Source organism: Pleurodeles waltl, chromosome 6, assembly GCF_031143425.1.
Source record: "Pleurodeles waltl isolate 20211129_DDA chromosome 6, aPleWal1.hap1.20221129, whole genome shotgun sequence".
Classification (NCBI taxonomy): Eukaryota; Metazoa; Chordata; class Amphibia; order Caudata; family Salamandridae; genus Pleurodeles; species Pleurodeles waltl.
The window spans coordinates 940,714,571-940,731,046 of record NC_090445.1 but is presented as its reverse complement, the minus strand read 5'-3'; the positions used below and the strand labels follow the sequence as shown (position 1 = coordinate 940,731,046).

Below are 16,476 nucleotides of genomic sequence, written 5' to 3'. Positions count from 1 at the left end.
CAATGTAGAAAATAAAACGAACCTAATTAGGCAAAAGCAAAGCGCATTAAATTAATATTGCAGGAGACAGTAATTCTTAATTACTCTCACTTTGACAACGGCACAGATATTTTCCCTAGAGAAGAATAAATTGCCAGTTCATCATGTCCTAAATAACAACCTGTCACCTGATGCTTAGCTTGCAAACAATAAAGAGGAATTATTAGGAATTTGTTGTAGAAGATGTGTAATATTTTATTGAAGAGAAAGACAATATTTACAGGGATATGGAAAAATTATGCTATATGTCCTGATTTTTAGGTCGCAGCCAAGCAGACAGCACAGCTGTCTGGATGCAAAGAAATATTGAGCACATCCAGAAAGCTTCCATAGGAATGCTCGCCACCCATTGTTTTCCATTGGTTTTCTGTTTTGTAACTCACAATTGCTTGCTTTATATTTGCTGGCTCAATTTTTCAAGCTGTCCAGCATCTCTTTGCCCCACTCGTGGAGGCACTCCGTGAGAGTACATATTTGCAGTTGTCTCACTTGTATGCTAATTCTGAAAGCAGTAAACATAATGTATATTTCTTCAAAAGGTTTTCCTGACGCCTATATTTCTGCTTGAGCGATTGTACTTCTCTCTGCCACTACCAGTTACTCAGTCTCAAATTCCTGTGAGGAATAATGTTCTGTCAACTAGAATATTTATTTCAGTAAGTGCTCTTTACCAATAGCATACTTTAAACAAACCTTTCCCTCAATTTCATGCCATAGGCACTGGAACTAGGGAAGTGGAGGGGATGGGAGGTGAAGCACCCCCAAAATAACCATGCCTAAGTTGAGATATCAATGTGCAATTAACAGGCCTTTAAATTGTGTTCTTGTCCTGCCACAAATTCTGTGCATTCATAGACAAAGGCCAAACATTAGACTCTGTCTTCTGAGGGAGTTTGATGTTTACTTTTCTTTCTCTGACTGCAAACTAAGAACATTTATGTGACAATCTTGCAAGGTACTGGGGGTGTAAAAGGAAAAGCTGCAGGGTATTTTTTCTAGCACACAACGAAATTTAAATGTATGTAAATGAACTGTACAAATATTTCAGAAGTGTGCTGGATACAAATATTTTAACACAATCAAAACAAATCAATACACTAGGTGATGCCATTTCCACAGATTATAGTCCTGCTGTATAGTTTTATCAGTAAAACTGTATGTGTATGTGCAAATGTAATGGTCATTTAAATTGTGTTGCTTGTAATGGCAGTGCACTACTACACCATATGTACTCCACTCTATGCCACTACACTCTAAGACACTCTACTCCACTCTATGCCCCTCTATTCTACCACACCCTATGCCACTCCACAACACTCTATGCCACTCCACTCTACCCAACTCCACTCTGCTCTACGCCACACCACTCTACTCACTGCATGACACTCCACTGTATGCCACTCTACCTAACTCTATTTCATTCCACTCTACGCCACTCTACTCCATTTTACACACTTCATTTGATCCCAATTCACTGTACGATACTGTACTCTGTGAAACTCTACTCTACAACACTCCAAGCCACACCACTTTATGACACTGTATGACATTCTATGCTATTCTATTCTATGACACTCTATGCCACTCCACTCAACTACACTCCACGCCACTTTATTCCATTCCATGACAGTCTATGGCACTCCACTCTATGCCCCTCTACTCTATGTCACTACATTCTACTCCACTCTACGATACTCAAAGCCATATCACTCCACTCTAAGCCACTCTACGACATTCCACTCTATCCAACTCCACAACACTCTATGAACCTAAACTCCTTGTCACTGCACTCTATGACACTCTCAGCCACTCTGCTGTAGGACACTCTATACCACTCTATGGCACTTCACGCCAGGCCATTTCATTTTATGACACACTACTCTACAATGTTCCACTTTACGCAACTCTTCGACACTCCACTCTACGCCATTCTGTAACACTCTAACACTCCACCGTATGCCACTCGACTCTGACACTCTACACCCCTCCACTCTATGCCATTTTATGACACTACACCCTACAACACTCTATGCCACTCCACTCTATTACACTCCATGCCAACATTCTCCACTTTATGACACTCCGTTACTCTCTATGCCATACTACAACACTCCACTCTATATCACTTCACTCCACTCCACTCTACACCACTCCACAATACTCGACTCTACATCATTCCAAACCACTCCATGCCACTCTTCTTACAACACTCTATGCCACTCCATGCCAATCAATGACACTCCACTCTACTGCACGACACTCCACCCTACTCCACTCTACACCATTCCAGGCCACTATCCTGCACACCACTTTCAGCCATGCTGAACAGCAGCCACGCTGGTGTACAACATGGCTAAAACACATTGGCAAAGACAATAGCTCTTGCATAGGTGAGGCCTATAGGCTTTGCCAATGCTTGTTTGGTATTAGAATCCTCTTCTGTTTATGACAATGTTTTCTAATGTGGTCCAAAAATATTATTTTGGGGGTTAAACAGTTAGCCAACCTTACTTTAAAAGTAGCTGTGATTGGTTTTCATTTCCTTTTCAGCAGCCACCTCACTACGATACAACTTCATTATTTTGAGACTAGGTCAAAGGGCAGTCTAATAGTTTCATAATGCAATGATAGACCTGCATTGCATGTGTGCATTAAAAGTACATTTAGGGGCAGATCACCAACATTTTGTGCTGGGTTTGTTTGCGTCATGGAAGTGACACAAAACAGTAGAAAATGTTTTTTCTATTATTTACTTTGCAGCGCAAAACTTGTTTTGTGCAGGAAAATGACTAAAAGTAAAACAAAGTAGCACTAGGCACTGCTTTATATCACTTTGCATCAAGGGGGCGTTACATGGGTGTTCCCATGCAACCACCCACAATTGTTTACGCAAAACCCTATCTACCAAAAATGTGATGCAGGTTTTTGCGTAAAACCAGGCGTTAAAACAATACATTTTGTAATTTCTCCTTTTGTTTCCTACTTTGCATGTGTTTTGCACTGTGCAGCGCACATACAAAGTAGGAAACGTTTTAGAAGTTGCCTAGGCCTAGTATTTTGTACTGGAAGGTTATCCTTCCAGTACAAAACCTATGCTAGACTCTCACACACACCCTTGTACTAAGGCGCAAAGGTGTGTGTGTGGCGCACGGCAGCTAGAACCAGTGCCGACAATAGGGAGAGGGGAGGAGAGAGCCATATCTCTGCAGATATTGTGCTCCGGAGCTCTCTTCTTCTCACGCAACGCAGCGCAGAGTTTTTGCCTGCTGCGCTGTTTTGCCAGGAAGGATGGTAGATCTACCGCTAAACGTTTTAAGATATAAGATAATCTATATATTTACTCATTCAATTCATAAACACAACTCTAAAAATCACTTTTACTGCAACATAAGCAATAAAAGTGGCTATTCTGCTGCATGTGCAAACCTGAAGGCATTTTCCTATAGCTTAATAAACTGACAAGCTAAGTAAATTAACCATAATTATATACTGTTAAATGTGATTCATTTAAAAAATATCATGTAAGAGACTGTTGTTCAACTGTGTTTGTAATTAAGATGGATACAATTTTATTCCTGTGCAATTTTGTTTCCATAAAAAGGTACTGGTTATTCTAATCTGCGTAAAATTGCAGTATAATATGCCCTGGATAGTGATTTCTAACAAAGTGCATTGTATATTTTGAAGGAGAATCTATTTGTTTTGCACTCAGCTGAGCTGAAAGGGATAACAGTCAACTCTTAAATCTCTCAGAACTATCTACAGAACAAAATAGCACAGAAATATCTCTTTGACCAGTTCAGTTACAACGTTTGGTTAGGGAAGCACAATAAGAACACTCAGATCTCCACTGATTCAAATTATTGTTCATAGGTGTAAGAAATTGTGTCACTGCTTGGTGGGGGTAGGAGTGAAACCCTACTCAAGAAGCAACCACAATTGTATGGAGCTCACAATCTGTCAGGCTGAAACAGAAGCAAACCCCATATTAACCTGTGTCTACAGTCTGGTAGATTGGCACAAAAGGAGTCAGGCTTAACTTGGAGGCACTCTGTATTTATGCAGCACTTCAAACAGTAATAGAACAAAAACACAACACAAGACATATGCCACACCTATTTAGAAAAGCAGCGTAACATTTAATGAACTATTTGAGACCACATTGACAAAAATCCAATCAGGAGAACCGGAGATATGCAATTTCAAACATTTAACTGAAAATAATTATTAAAAGCATAAAGCACCAACTATGGTTATCTGGTCACACTCGATGGGGACAGATTCACAAGTTCAGGTCGACAGCAATGGAGCGTGACCTGGATATAGGGACCAGGTTATGCCTGTTGAACAACAGTACCTTAAAGCCTGGCTGCAGAGTGTTGTAAGGTCCAGTGCTTAGGGTGCGTTGCCCAGCAGAAACAATGACAGGTCCTGGTGTGGAGATGCGTCACACAGTGGTGGTTTTGGAATGCTGCAAGTTGGCAATGCGAGGTCCTGTACCATCATAAAGGATGCCATTGACAAGATGCTTGTTATGCAGAGTTCTGCATCATCGTCGAGGATGCCATCGAAGAGAGGCTTGCGATGTGAAGACCTGCATCAAGAATGCGTTGTGCTGCAGCGGTTCCAAAGAGGCTGTCAGCTGCGATGCAAAGTCCTGCTGCGAGGATGTGTCACACAGTGGTTCCAATGAGGAGTTTTGTGAGGCAATGCGTTGCGCTTTGTTGGTTCTGGTGGAACCACAGCTTAGCTGACAGTGCACTTTCAGGTCCACTTCCAAGGGTCTAGGACTGGGGTGGCACCACTTGGCGGATAAGATTCACAGCAGACTGAGTCCAAGTGCTGGGTTCTAGATGGTTGAAGTCTGTTCTGTCCCTGAGGCTTCTGCTCAGAAGCCTAACCAACTGGCCCTTAGATTCACTCTGGTGGTCCTGAGGTTCCAGATGTAGGTCCATTCCTTCAGTCAGCCATCAGGACAAGAGTGTGGTAGTCCTTCTGTCAGGGCAGCACAGCAGTTCTTCTGAGACTTCGGCAGTTTCAGAGGTGTACTGAAGAGTTAGGTCTGACGGTCCAATATATATTCCTGTTGCCAGCTTTGAAAGGTTCTGGAGGCTTCACACCCAGAGGTGTTTGGAATTTCCTGCCTCCCTGCCCTGGCCCCATCCTGTCTGGGGACACAAAAGACCAGTGTGAAACCCTTTTTGAGAGTGCTCAGGAAGAGTCATTATGATGTACAAGTGTGGTAGGTGACATCTCCCCCACCCCTGTTACGTCAGAGAAGGCCCATCCTGGCAACACCTATGGCCCTTTGTTTCACTGTCTGGGAGCAATACACAAAGACCAGTTGCCAGCTACCCCTAGTCATGTGACCCAGGATACATACAGCAGACACCATATGGTTATGACAAGAAAAAGCCAGCTTTCTATAAGTTGCATTTTCAGAATTGTGATTTACAATCCGACTTTACCTTTAAAGAGGGTTTTTTTAATTACAATTCTTTAGACACCAATCTCGATATTCCTACATGCTCCCAGTTGAAAGTTATCACTTAATAAATGTAATAAGGAAACCCAATGTTATGCTATGGGAGAGGTAGGCCTCACAGTAATGAAAACACATTTTTAGTTTTTCACTACCAGAACAGGCAAAACCTAAAAGTACATGTCCAACTTTTTTAAATACACTGTACCCTGCCTTCTGGAACGTTTAGGGACTGCCCTAGGGGTGACTCTTATGTTTTAAAAAGAGAGGCTTGGCCTGGCAAAAGGACTGTCTTGTCAGGTTGAAATGTCAGTGTAAGACTCCTCACACAAGCTGCAATGGCAGGCTTGAAACATGTTTAAAAAAGGCTACTTAAGTTGCTGGCACAACAAGTGCTGCAGGCCCACTACCAGCATTTAAATTATAGGCCCTGGGTGCATGTAGTACCAATTTTACCAGGGACTTACAAGTAAATTAAATGTGCTGATTGGGTGTAGGCCAATTGTACCATGTCTTAAGGAGAGAGCAAAAGCACCTAGGCAATGGTCAGCAGTGGTAAAATGCTCAAAGCCCTAAAAGGCATAAAAAATGTGTTCAGAAAACAGGCGGGTGAGTGGTGTTTACCAAGACATATGGGGAGCATCAACTGTGGCTACAATGGTGTCAATAGTTCTGGCTCAGAAAAGCTATAAGCAATGTACCTGCCTAAGCACAGCACCCTAGACATTTACTCTTGTCTAACAAACACGCTTTTTGTTGACAAATGGACTCAAGAGATAAGCTACAGCTTTGCCACTCCCTAAAAACAGAAATGCTTCTGGGTGAATATACTGCGTGCTCGAAGGACTAATTTTCATTGTTTCCATCACTAATCTAATCCACGTACAAACTTCCAGTACCTGAGAACACGCAACAAACCTGCCAGTCAAGGAATCCTTCTTCCCCACATTTTTCCAGCTATACAATGTCCTGGTTGAGTTTCCATGAAAAGTCTTAACCACGCTGGAGATCCACAATTTATCTGCTTTGAAATGTGTTGTATTTACACCCTTTCACTGTATGGAGCTGGAGTTACAGGTAGTGATGGCTGGACCAAACAAAAATAATATTGGATGTGTGGTATTTATCATTAGACAGAAACGGAATGCATATTTATTGGTTTTATAAGGGTAATTTGTTAATACGTCTTCGTTTTATAGGCAAGACAAACAATTTCAAATTAAATTAAATTCTTCTGAAACGGAGAACATAATTAGGAAATAAATTAACGCATAGAGTTTGAAAATTGCAGACTTACTTTAGAAGGAATAGAGCACATCAAGATGTGATTATTGGCCCATTCAATTTACTCAAAGTCATTATTCCTTTGAAGGAGAGGGAAAGCTTAACCATGTTCTTAGTCTGATAAAGGCAAGTTTCAAATTGCCAATTGTGGAGGTAGGATGTACAAAATTACAATCAATGTAAAAAGAGAGATTACAACATCATGACCGCTGTCTCACACAGTGTGCCATCTGCTAAAAAGAAGTACTATGTGGTCCTGATAAGCAAGTTAAATGCGTCAAGGCCATCATTCCTAGCAATAGATATATGTTTTAGAGTCGCTGAATTACAAATTATTGTATTTGTTTGACAGATCATGACAGAACCTTTAGAAAATTTCAAATATATTATTCCTGTGTAATAAATAAACATAGCTTATCTTACTGTAACATAATGAACTTTGCACATGCGCCTCACTTGCGTTTTTAGTAAAGAGGATTCGTGTTTTAGTAGGTGTGCTGCGTGATAAACGTAATGACTTTTTACTATGATTTAAAAGATAAAACAGGTTGAGAAGTAAGTTGAATAATTTGATCAAACGAGTTGTAATTCTTCAGTAAACTTAAATCAGATCTAAATATTTTGTCTTACAGAATTCTTCAATGACATTAAGTGCACTGTATGAGAATGACCGCATCCACCTATTTCATGTTTGCTTCAACTTGGCTCTTACTTGTCCCTACCACACCCCGCCCCCTCCCTTTGCATAGTGAGCAATGGTAGTCCGCCTCAGAACCCACCTGTGGGACAGAGTATGAGGCATGTCACTCCCCCCAAAAATACTGTTCGCCTTCTACGAAATTCTTCGTTACCTTCATAATGGTTTAATTTCTTTCATTTCTGGCGACTCATTGGAGTAGAAACTCTACGATCTGACGTTTACTACTTCTAAGCCCTTTATATTGGCTGAAGCAAAAGCTATCACTTTTGGTGGCTCTTGCTCCGAAATTACCTATTCCATTTGCTAATCCTGTCAAGAGCTGTTTTTCTTGAAAAGCCTTCTTTGTTGGTACAAACAGTTTACTAACTTCAGAGGCAGTGCAAGACCCCATATCGTAACTGGGAGTCTAGGAGGATTCCAGAAAAAAAAACTTACTCAGCAGGAAGGGAAAAACTAGTGAACAATTTTTTTTTTCCAGTTGTCTAGGCTAAAGTGAGCTGTAGGAAATTAAACAGGAACTGGAGAAGGCGGAGGATCCACAGAGTACAGTGAGCGAAGATACTAGAAGAATCAATTGTGTTGCAACTGGACTCAAAATAGACTTTCTTTTATAGAGTAAAACCAAAAATGTATAACATTCATTAAAGGTTTGGCCATCTTGGATTGGGACTCTACATATGAATTATATATATATATATATATATATATATATATATATATATATATATATATATATATATATATATATATATATATTTTCCCATTCACAAAAAAAACATAGAATAATAAGCGAAGGAAAACATATTAACTAGAATATGGTGTTTCCTTAATTAATCTCAGGTTAAGGAGAAATACTCCACAATGCTAATGTAAGGACACCCCAGCAGCAGAAGGAAGTCACCTCACAATCCCTAGCACAGCTTCAATAAAGCCGTGAAGTGCAGGAAAGGAAAAATTGTGAAAAGGACTCACAATAGCTCCAAGAAACAAGATCTATCAGTGAATGCTCCTGGGAACCTGAAAGCACACCAGGGGCAACACCTGTTTGCCACTGAGGAAAAGGTATGGATAATCCCTTACAAATTACCTCATTAGCAGGCTTTACCCACATGGACACAGGTGGCATTAGGTCTTTCTTTCACCTTATTACATGGCTCTCTTCTTTTAAACATGCACAGAAATTCATACCAACACTAAGGCATCTACCTTCATTTTTAGATTGAGCGTGCAAGAGCTTTGACCTGTTGTAAGTATTGAGGGCTTTTAACCACGCCCATCACTTTCACTCTTTCGTGGACTTGCCTTTCAAAAATCACTTGATGTCATTGGTAAATGCTTTACGTTTGTCCCCTCTTGAGGCTTTTTTTGTCCGGCCTTGCAGACAGCCCCTGTTACATGAGTTATTGCACAATTGCAGATATACTCTGTGGGCAAACTATTTCTTTGTCTCTCCCCTTCGTGCTGCATGGTGGCCATGGCGCTCACAGCGCAAACAGGCACAACAGTGTGAACTCTATCAGTGGTTTTGGAGCGATGGTCACATTGTTCACATTTACCTAATCCGAGTAATTTCTTGTGGCTCTCCCCTTAAAATACTTTAAATTGGTGAATGCTCTAGGTAACACAGAAATCCTCAAAGCGAAAGGGGTACAGCGGGAGAGCCGATACAAAAATATTCACTGCACTCTTGAAAACTCAACCCATAATGCTTTGCAGGGCATTACTTTTGTAAAACATTTTTTCTCATAACTCAATGGGACCACCACCATAATGTTCACAACATGTTTTTTCCACCTACATCATCTTTGGATCCCCCAGTAGGATAGTTGGATCAGTGTCTGTGTAGGCTCTCTCATGGCTGGAACGTTTGTTTTACAGCTTGGAACAGCTCGTGTTTTATGCTTATTGTTTTTAACACCATTGTTATAGGCCTGCTCTTCAATATATGTATGCACTATGCCCTCTAAGTGCTAAATATATGGTTACACTGCATTACTCATTACCATTTTCTTTTTGTCTGGTTATTATCTCTAGGGGCTAACTATATAGTTACATGACAATGTTTCTTACAAATGCTATTTTCATTGTGGTGTCCTATAGGGGCTGTTCAAAGTATTATAGTCATATGAACATAATAAAATATTTGTGGCACAGAAACCTGTCCCATAATGCTTTGCAAGGTATTACTTTGACAAAACATTTTTGTTCCTAACTCAGCCTGTGGTAGTTCTAGGACAATTGGACCACCTTCAAAACATTGATCACAATGTGCTCTTTCTGTCTAAATCATCTCAGAGTCCCCGCACTATGTTAGTGGGGACTCCAAAATAATAATCCTTACCACCATTCATTATCTTTTTGAGCTTTCTTGTGGCTGGTAACTTTTGCTTTACAGCTGGGAGAAGTTAAATTTCATGGGCCTTGTTTGTAACATCATTGCAATAGTCCTGCTAGCCTTGAAAATGTGTATTACACAACACTCTATAGGGGATAAATATATTGTTACACTGCATTACTTTGTCCCATTCTTTTTTTCAAGTGGTTATGCTCTTTAAGGGCTGATTGTATGGTTACATGATCATGTTTGTTCCAAATGCTATTTTGATTGTGGTGTCCTCTGGTGGCTGTTCTGAGCATTGCCGTCAAACTACTATAATATTTGTGACACAAAAACTTGCCCCATAATGCTCTACAGGGCATTACTTTTTCAAAACATGTTTTCTCATAACTCTGTGGTGGTCCTAGGACAATAGGGCCACTTTCACAACACACTTTCTTTGTACATCACATCTGGGTCCCCACACTATGTTAGTGGCGACCACAAAATAATAACCTCTCCCACCATTCAGTGTCTTAAGCTTTCTCATGGCTACAACTTTTGTTTTACAGCTGGGAGAAGTTTTGTTTTAAAGACATTGTTTTTAATATCATTGCAGTAGGCCTGCTAGCCAGAGAAACACCCTCTAGGGGCTTAGTATATGGTTACATTGCATTACTTTTTCATGTTTGTTTGTCTTGGGGCTATCCCCTCTAGAGGCTAACAATATGGTTACATGACTACGTTTCTTACATATGATATTTTTGCTATGGTTCCCTCTAGGGGCTGTTTTGAGCATTATAGTCTAATGTGAAAAGTTTCTGATAAAGGTTTATTTGATAACTGTATTTGTTTTAATAATCTCTCCTTATTACAATTATGACCATAATTTAGGCCAATTTAACATTCTTACTACGCTATGACTGTTTGAACATTCTTTATATGTTTGGCTGACCCAGTTTCTTTGTCCTCTGTGGCAGTCTTGAATCTTTTTTTGGGCGGGGGTGGGGGTTTGTGTTAGCCAGTCAGCAACTTAAATGGTGGGGTGGTGAAAGTGGTATTCTACTGGAATTAGCATGGCAGATTTAAATTAGGATGCTAAATGGCAAATTTTTCATTTTTTGCTGCAGATAGAGTAAGAAGGTAAATGGAATTGCTTTAGTTACATGCAGGGCCACTGGAAATATATGGCAGGAAAAGATGAAATTATGAGGCAGTGTTGACCAATTTATGTGGCAAGAAAAGTCCAGTTATGCATTTACAATGCCAATAGCTGTAACTGAAGCAAATGCAAGACCTAGTGCACTGCAAGTGCTTGTTGAAACCTGTGTTCCTGCAGTTGGCCTGCTAGGACTTCATCAGTGCCCCTTGACTGTCCCATTTCATACAGAGGGTCAAACCTGCAATCAAACCTCCTGCTTCTCCACTGCCAATCCCGACCCTGACTCCGGTAGCAACCATACACTCGACATAGCTCCTCACTGACTGACAGAGCCAGTGACTCCAACACTCTGCAGTGTCAAACTTGGTTTCAAACAAGGTGGCATCTGAAACAATGAAGTTGCCATTAGGAAATGCACCAACCAACATGGCTATACTTCATGATGCATTTGAAAATGCTTTTGTACCCTTTGGTGAGTAGCACATCAAGAAAGGTCATACAATTGTCTCTTTATCCGGTTTTGAACATAGCAATTGCCATGAAGAGCATTATTTTTCAAAATTCCTAGGTTGCTTTGCTTCCTTTTTCTTTATCCTTCTTATTCCCCTCAGAGGAGTACAGCATGTCCTGCACCGCTTCCCTGATGGAGTATTAATCAATCCCTATCATTTTCCACTAATGAATGGGCAGCATTTACTGCTTTGGCATGGGGACTGCTGATCCTTGATATCCCTGAGAAAGTCTGCAGTGACCCTCAAACCTGTCACTACCCCAATATTCAACAGTAATCAACAACAGCTACTTACATTCAGTGATAATCTGATACTTTGCTGGCAAAAATATTATTTACTAGAAATGAAAAACTGATATTTTTGGGCAAATTATAACATTTATTGCAACCGAAGATGTGATCATCTGGAACAAATACAGTGTATATGCTAAAAAAACAAACTGACATTTGCATGGAGCCGCTTGGTGCTCTGCTCACAGAAAGCAGCATCAAGACTTAACAATATGTCATGGTACACCACTCTACTTGAAACTCTCCTCTGCTTCAAATATCCAAAGCCTCAAACAGTGCCAGCACACCATCCAGACCTGGATGCACAACTCCTACTTGGGGCTGAACACAAACAAGACAGAATTTCTGTTATTTGCCAAAAACAACAAACAAGAAACAGCACCCTGGACACCAACTGCATCCTCAAGAAATACATTGTCAAAAAAGAAAACAAAGATGGGCTGGGTCCAGCCCTTAAGTGAAGCCATTTCTTCCAGAAAGCGACTTCGGAACTGTAGCTCAAGCTCTCATACTCCTGCATCTGGATGCTGGTACTGCCCTGCTCCATGGCATTCTAGACTTTAATGCTTAAGAGAATTCTACATGCATCAGTATGTTATTCAGGTCATGAAGAAAAAGGATCACATCACCCCCTACCTGATGGAATTGCATTGGCTCTTCTTGCTGGCCCACACCATCTTGAAAAGCAGATGCATCAATTACAAAGCCTTCACAACCAGCATTCCCACTTATCTTGCAAACAAGCTCAACATTTCTGGTGGTTCTCGGAATACCCCCAGTCAGGACAACTTCAGACTGCAGACTAAGAAACATAAAAGGCATCAGGCCTTTTTCATCTATGTACACGGGATCTGGAATTTCATCCCCATATCCATCAGGACCTCCCCAATGCGTCTCCAATTTAGAACACTACATCACGATGCATTAATGGGTCCAGAAACCAGCTACCTCTCCTATTACTAATTCACTTTATGCTTGTCTTTGACCTTGCGCACTGCTCCACTGCCTTTTGGCTAACACATACACCATACATATAGAAACTTTTAGAGTATATCCTGAAGTTGATATGGTAAGCCATACAGGCTCTATGCATCTGAACATTACACACTTGTGTTTTGGAATATAAAATGCATATTTGCTAAAAGTGAAAAGTAATATTTGAAGGAAAATATGAAACGTTTTGTAAATTACACAAAAATATGGACCAAATGGGGCTCCCTGCTTGAAATGGTAACCTGCTATAATAGAAAAAAATACCTGAAAGCACAAAAAAGTTTGAGCTTATATTTAAAATGAGAAAATGTGAGCATCATAAAGAGAAGCAAAATTTGGGAAAAGGTAAGTGTATTTGATAAACAATCCAATGATTCCACTCAAGACAGAACCGCTGCTGTTAAATACGCTTTTAGACACTTTCAACACAATGGATCCTATGTAGGTAGGTGTTTTTATATTTATCTGTTCATCTGCAATGGACCATCCTCACAGTCTAGATTATTTTAAAAAAGAGGTTTAACACTTAAGAAATGATTGCATTCTTTTCAAGTATGTGTTTAGTTATAAATTGTTCAGTGCTCAAGTGCAACTAATCCACATTTGTAAAGCTGTGTGACCTGTATTCTGAGCTTTCCACAAATATCTCAAATAAGAGTTTATACTCCTAACTACTGTTACCGTTCACGAGAGCAGCGTGAAAATGAGAGTCCAAGAACTTTTATCGTGAATGGACAATCACAATTCTAGCAACACAGAGTATGCACATGCCTTTCCACACCATTGCAACGTTTGTGCTAGCTTTCCCTTATATTAGTTCTACTGCGACATAACCTCTTTTTGGGCCTCTAAGGAATACTACTTAATGGGCCTTAGTAATTAGGAGACATTATCTACTTTATGTTCAAGAATTCCTCAGTATTCACTTCTCATTTTCCCTCTTATGAAGCAGGCTTTATCTCTACAGGAGAACACCGAAGGCTTGACACTAATTCCCCCAGCCCCTTACTTGTATGGCAATATTGTCAATGTTCACTGTACTTACAAGCATCACAAATACCCTTATCTCTATCCCCTCTCAGCTAGCAGTGACGTGTCCCATTGATCACATACCTAATGTATAATTGTGCTATCTAATCTCTATACAGCACTGGGAAAGACAAGGATGCCATGCCCCTCTCTCCTTCAAATATGAGGGATAAGCAGAGAGAGAGTGCAGAGTGAAACGCAGCTGAAACTGACTTATAGAGAGCAGAAGAAGGAAAGAAACAGGGGGTGGAGAAAAATCCTACAGAGAGGGAGGGACGAGAATGGGAGAAACGAATGGATGAAGGGAAAGAGAGTGGGGTGTGGAAGGAAGCATTGGTTTTAACTTTTTTTGCCCTGCCTTATACTAGGAACCTCAACATCCACGGTAGACATTCTGTCTCCCCTGTTGGCCTTGTATAGTAGCTACACTGCTTCACCCTGTTTTCTTTCATTGTTTAAATGCTGAGGGAAATTAAGTATTTTCTAACCTAGTTTGCTACAAACTGATATTTTGGAACATAATGAGTGCTCTGTTCTAGGAATAAGCTGTAGTTACGATGGACCACTCTTTTTTATGAAGACCATTGTATTAAGCTTAATACACAGTGTTGCAGCTGATATGCTAATATGAGAATATGATAATGAGTTGCGTATATTTACTGATGAGAAAATTTGATATTCGATTAACAGTAATTTAAAATAACGTGTAAGGTGCAAATGTGCCCACGGGGAGTGGTCACCATCTGTGTTAACAGTACTAAATAATAAGAATGTTTAATAATTGTACTAATGTGCAATAATGAGAGATATAAATTTATGTCATGATGCTTCATATTCTTAAATTAGCTATACCAGAGGCCTTTTCGGCACTGGGCCTTGCTTGCTTAAACGTGGAGACGCGATGAGCTGCCGCAGACTGGAACTGGAGAAAAGAGACCTTGAACTATACAGAGTTCACCATGAAACACTTCTAGAAAAATCTGCAAACTCACCAGCGGACAGGAGACGATCAGAACAAATTGATACAATTATGTGTAGAGTAGGCTAAATGTACTTTCCCAGGACTTGAACAATGGAGCTACAGACTAAGAGCAACAATTTTGTTATCTGAAGAACCGGATGATGTACTCATCGACAAGAGGACCAATCATGTTAATGGAGCTTGACTCTCAAAATAACGAAGACAAGTGGTAAACAAAAGCTATAGGTTAGAGTCATGACCCCTGATAAGGTTGACCAATGGGTAAATTGTGGGACGGACTGAGAGACCCTAATAAAAAGTCATGACATGAGGGTTGAAATCAGAACGGAGAGGCAAAAGTTGATGACGTCAGGAGACGCTGTCCTAAGTGCTGAAACTTGGGCTTGCTTCCTGTGAGCCTGAGCCTTACTGATGACTGATGACCTGGAGACGAAGACTGACTTGTTGCTGATCTGTCTTGGATAGGTAACTATAACCTGACTGACTAATGAATGCTTTTTCTTTCTAAGTACCAACTGCGCTGTTTTAAAATGTTTTTCTCTTCTAGTTAGATTTTTCCAAATTAATGATTTTTGACTAAATTGTTTTGGCATGAAGACCCACATGCTGATATTAACTGGAAATAAGTAGACTGACAAGGGCAACTTAGGGTGACTTAGACTGACTGACTTATATTGCTGAATTATTCAATTGATCATGAATTGCTATGTATTTACTTAATGTTGGTTACATATTAATAAAGTGCTGAGAATTAATTGCTTAGGTTGCTAATAAAGTTTGGAAATCATGATATTGTTGAATAAAAGTTTTGATTAGAATTGTAACTAGTAGGGAATTAAACAAACTAACTTCCATATGAGTGTTGGTGGTTTCTGATTAGATTAGTTCATGGAATTTTAAGTTGATTGGATTGATTTGTTGTAGATGTCCTTTACTCACTATACTTAACTAGGATACACTATGTGATTCAAAAGATTCATCAACCTATAGGCGTCCCCTTGTAAGTTTATTTACTAAGGACAAGGCACGCTAGCAACAGCTATTTCTACAGAGAAGTGAATTGCCTAGTGTTTTACTGGCCAATATAACCAAGCAATCACAAGGAGACCATCATCAAGAAGAAAGGACCACGGCCCAAGCATTTAGGAACAACATTATGTAAATCAGAACTAACTCCACACCAAAGAAACATTTGATAAATAATGAGAATCAAGAACAAATCACATAAGACAGAAGAATAAATACATAGAACAGCAAAACAACCAAGCCATGGTAGGCCCTCACAACTTTCAAATAATCTAATTAATTGTATCATCCAACATACTAAGCTAATACAAATACCTCTTTTTACATGCACTGCTCATCTACAAAAGACCAGAATCATCAAACCACCTCAGTTCAGAATACTAAATTGTTAGGTTGCTCACCAATACCAATCAAAGAACTCACAGATGTGGAGCTGTTGGCTGAAGTTGGCAAAGTTCCCAGAGGACGATGGTCACTGACACATCTGTTCAGTATATTAACACCGTTGGGTTTCCTTACCTTAAATACAGAAAGGATGCAGAGAACAACCAAATGCTTGCCTGTTTTCCTGCACAAATTTTAATTACAGTCTTTAGCCTGCATGGATGTCTTGTATGAGATCTATTACTCTCAAAGTGTGGCTTGCATTGCCTATAAAAT

General features: G+C 39.9%; 1 protein-coding gene across 2 annotated transcripts in view; it reads right to left on the bottom strand.

Moving 5' to 3' along the window:
- The window catches only part of INPP5A (inositol polyphosphate-5-phosphatase A), a 1,526,322-nt gene that overhangs the window by 1,202,627 nt on the left and 307,219 nt on the right, over positions 1 to 16,476 (bottom strand). The gene's annotated exons all lie outside the window — the stretch shown is intronic.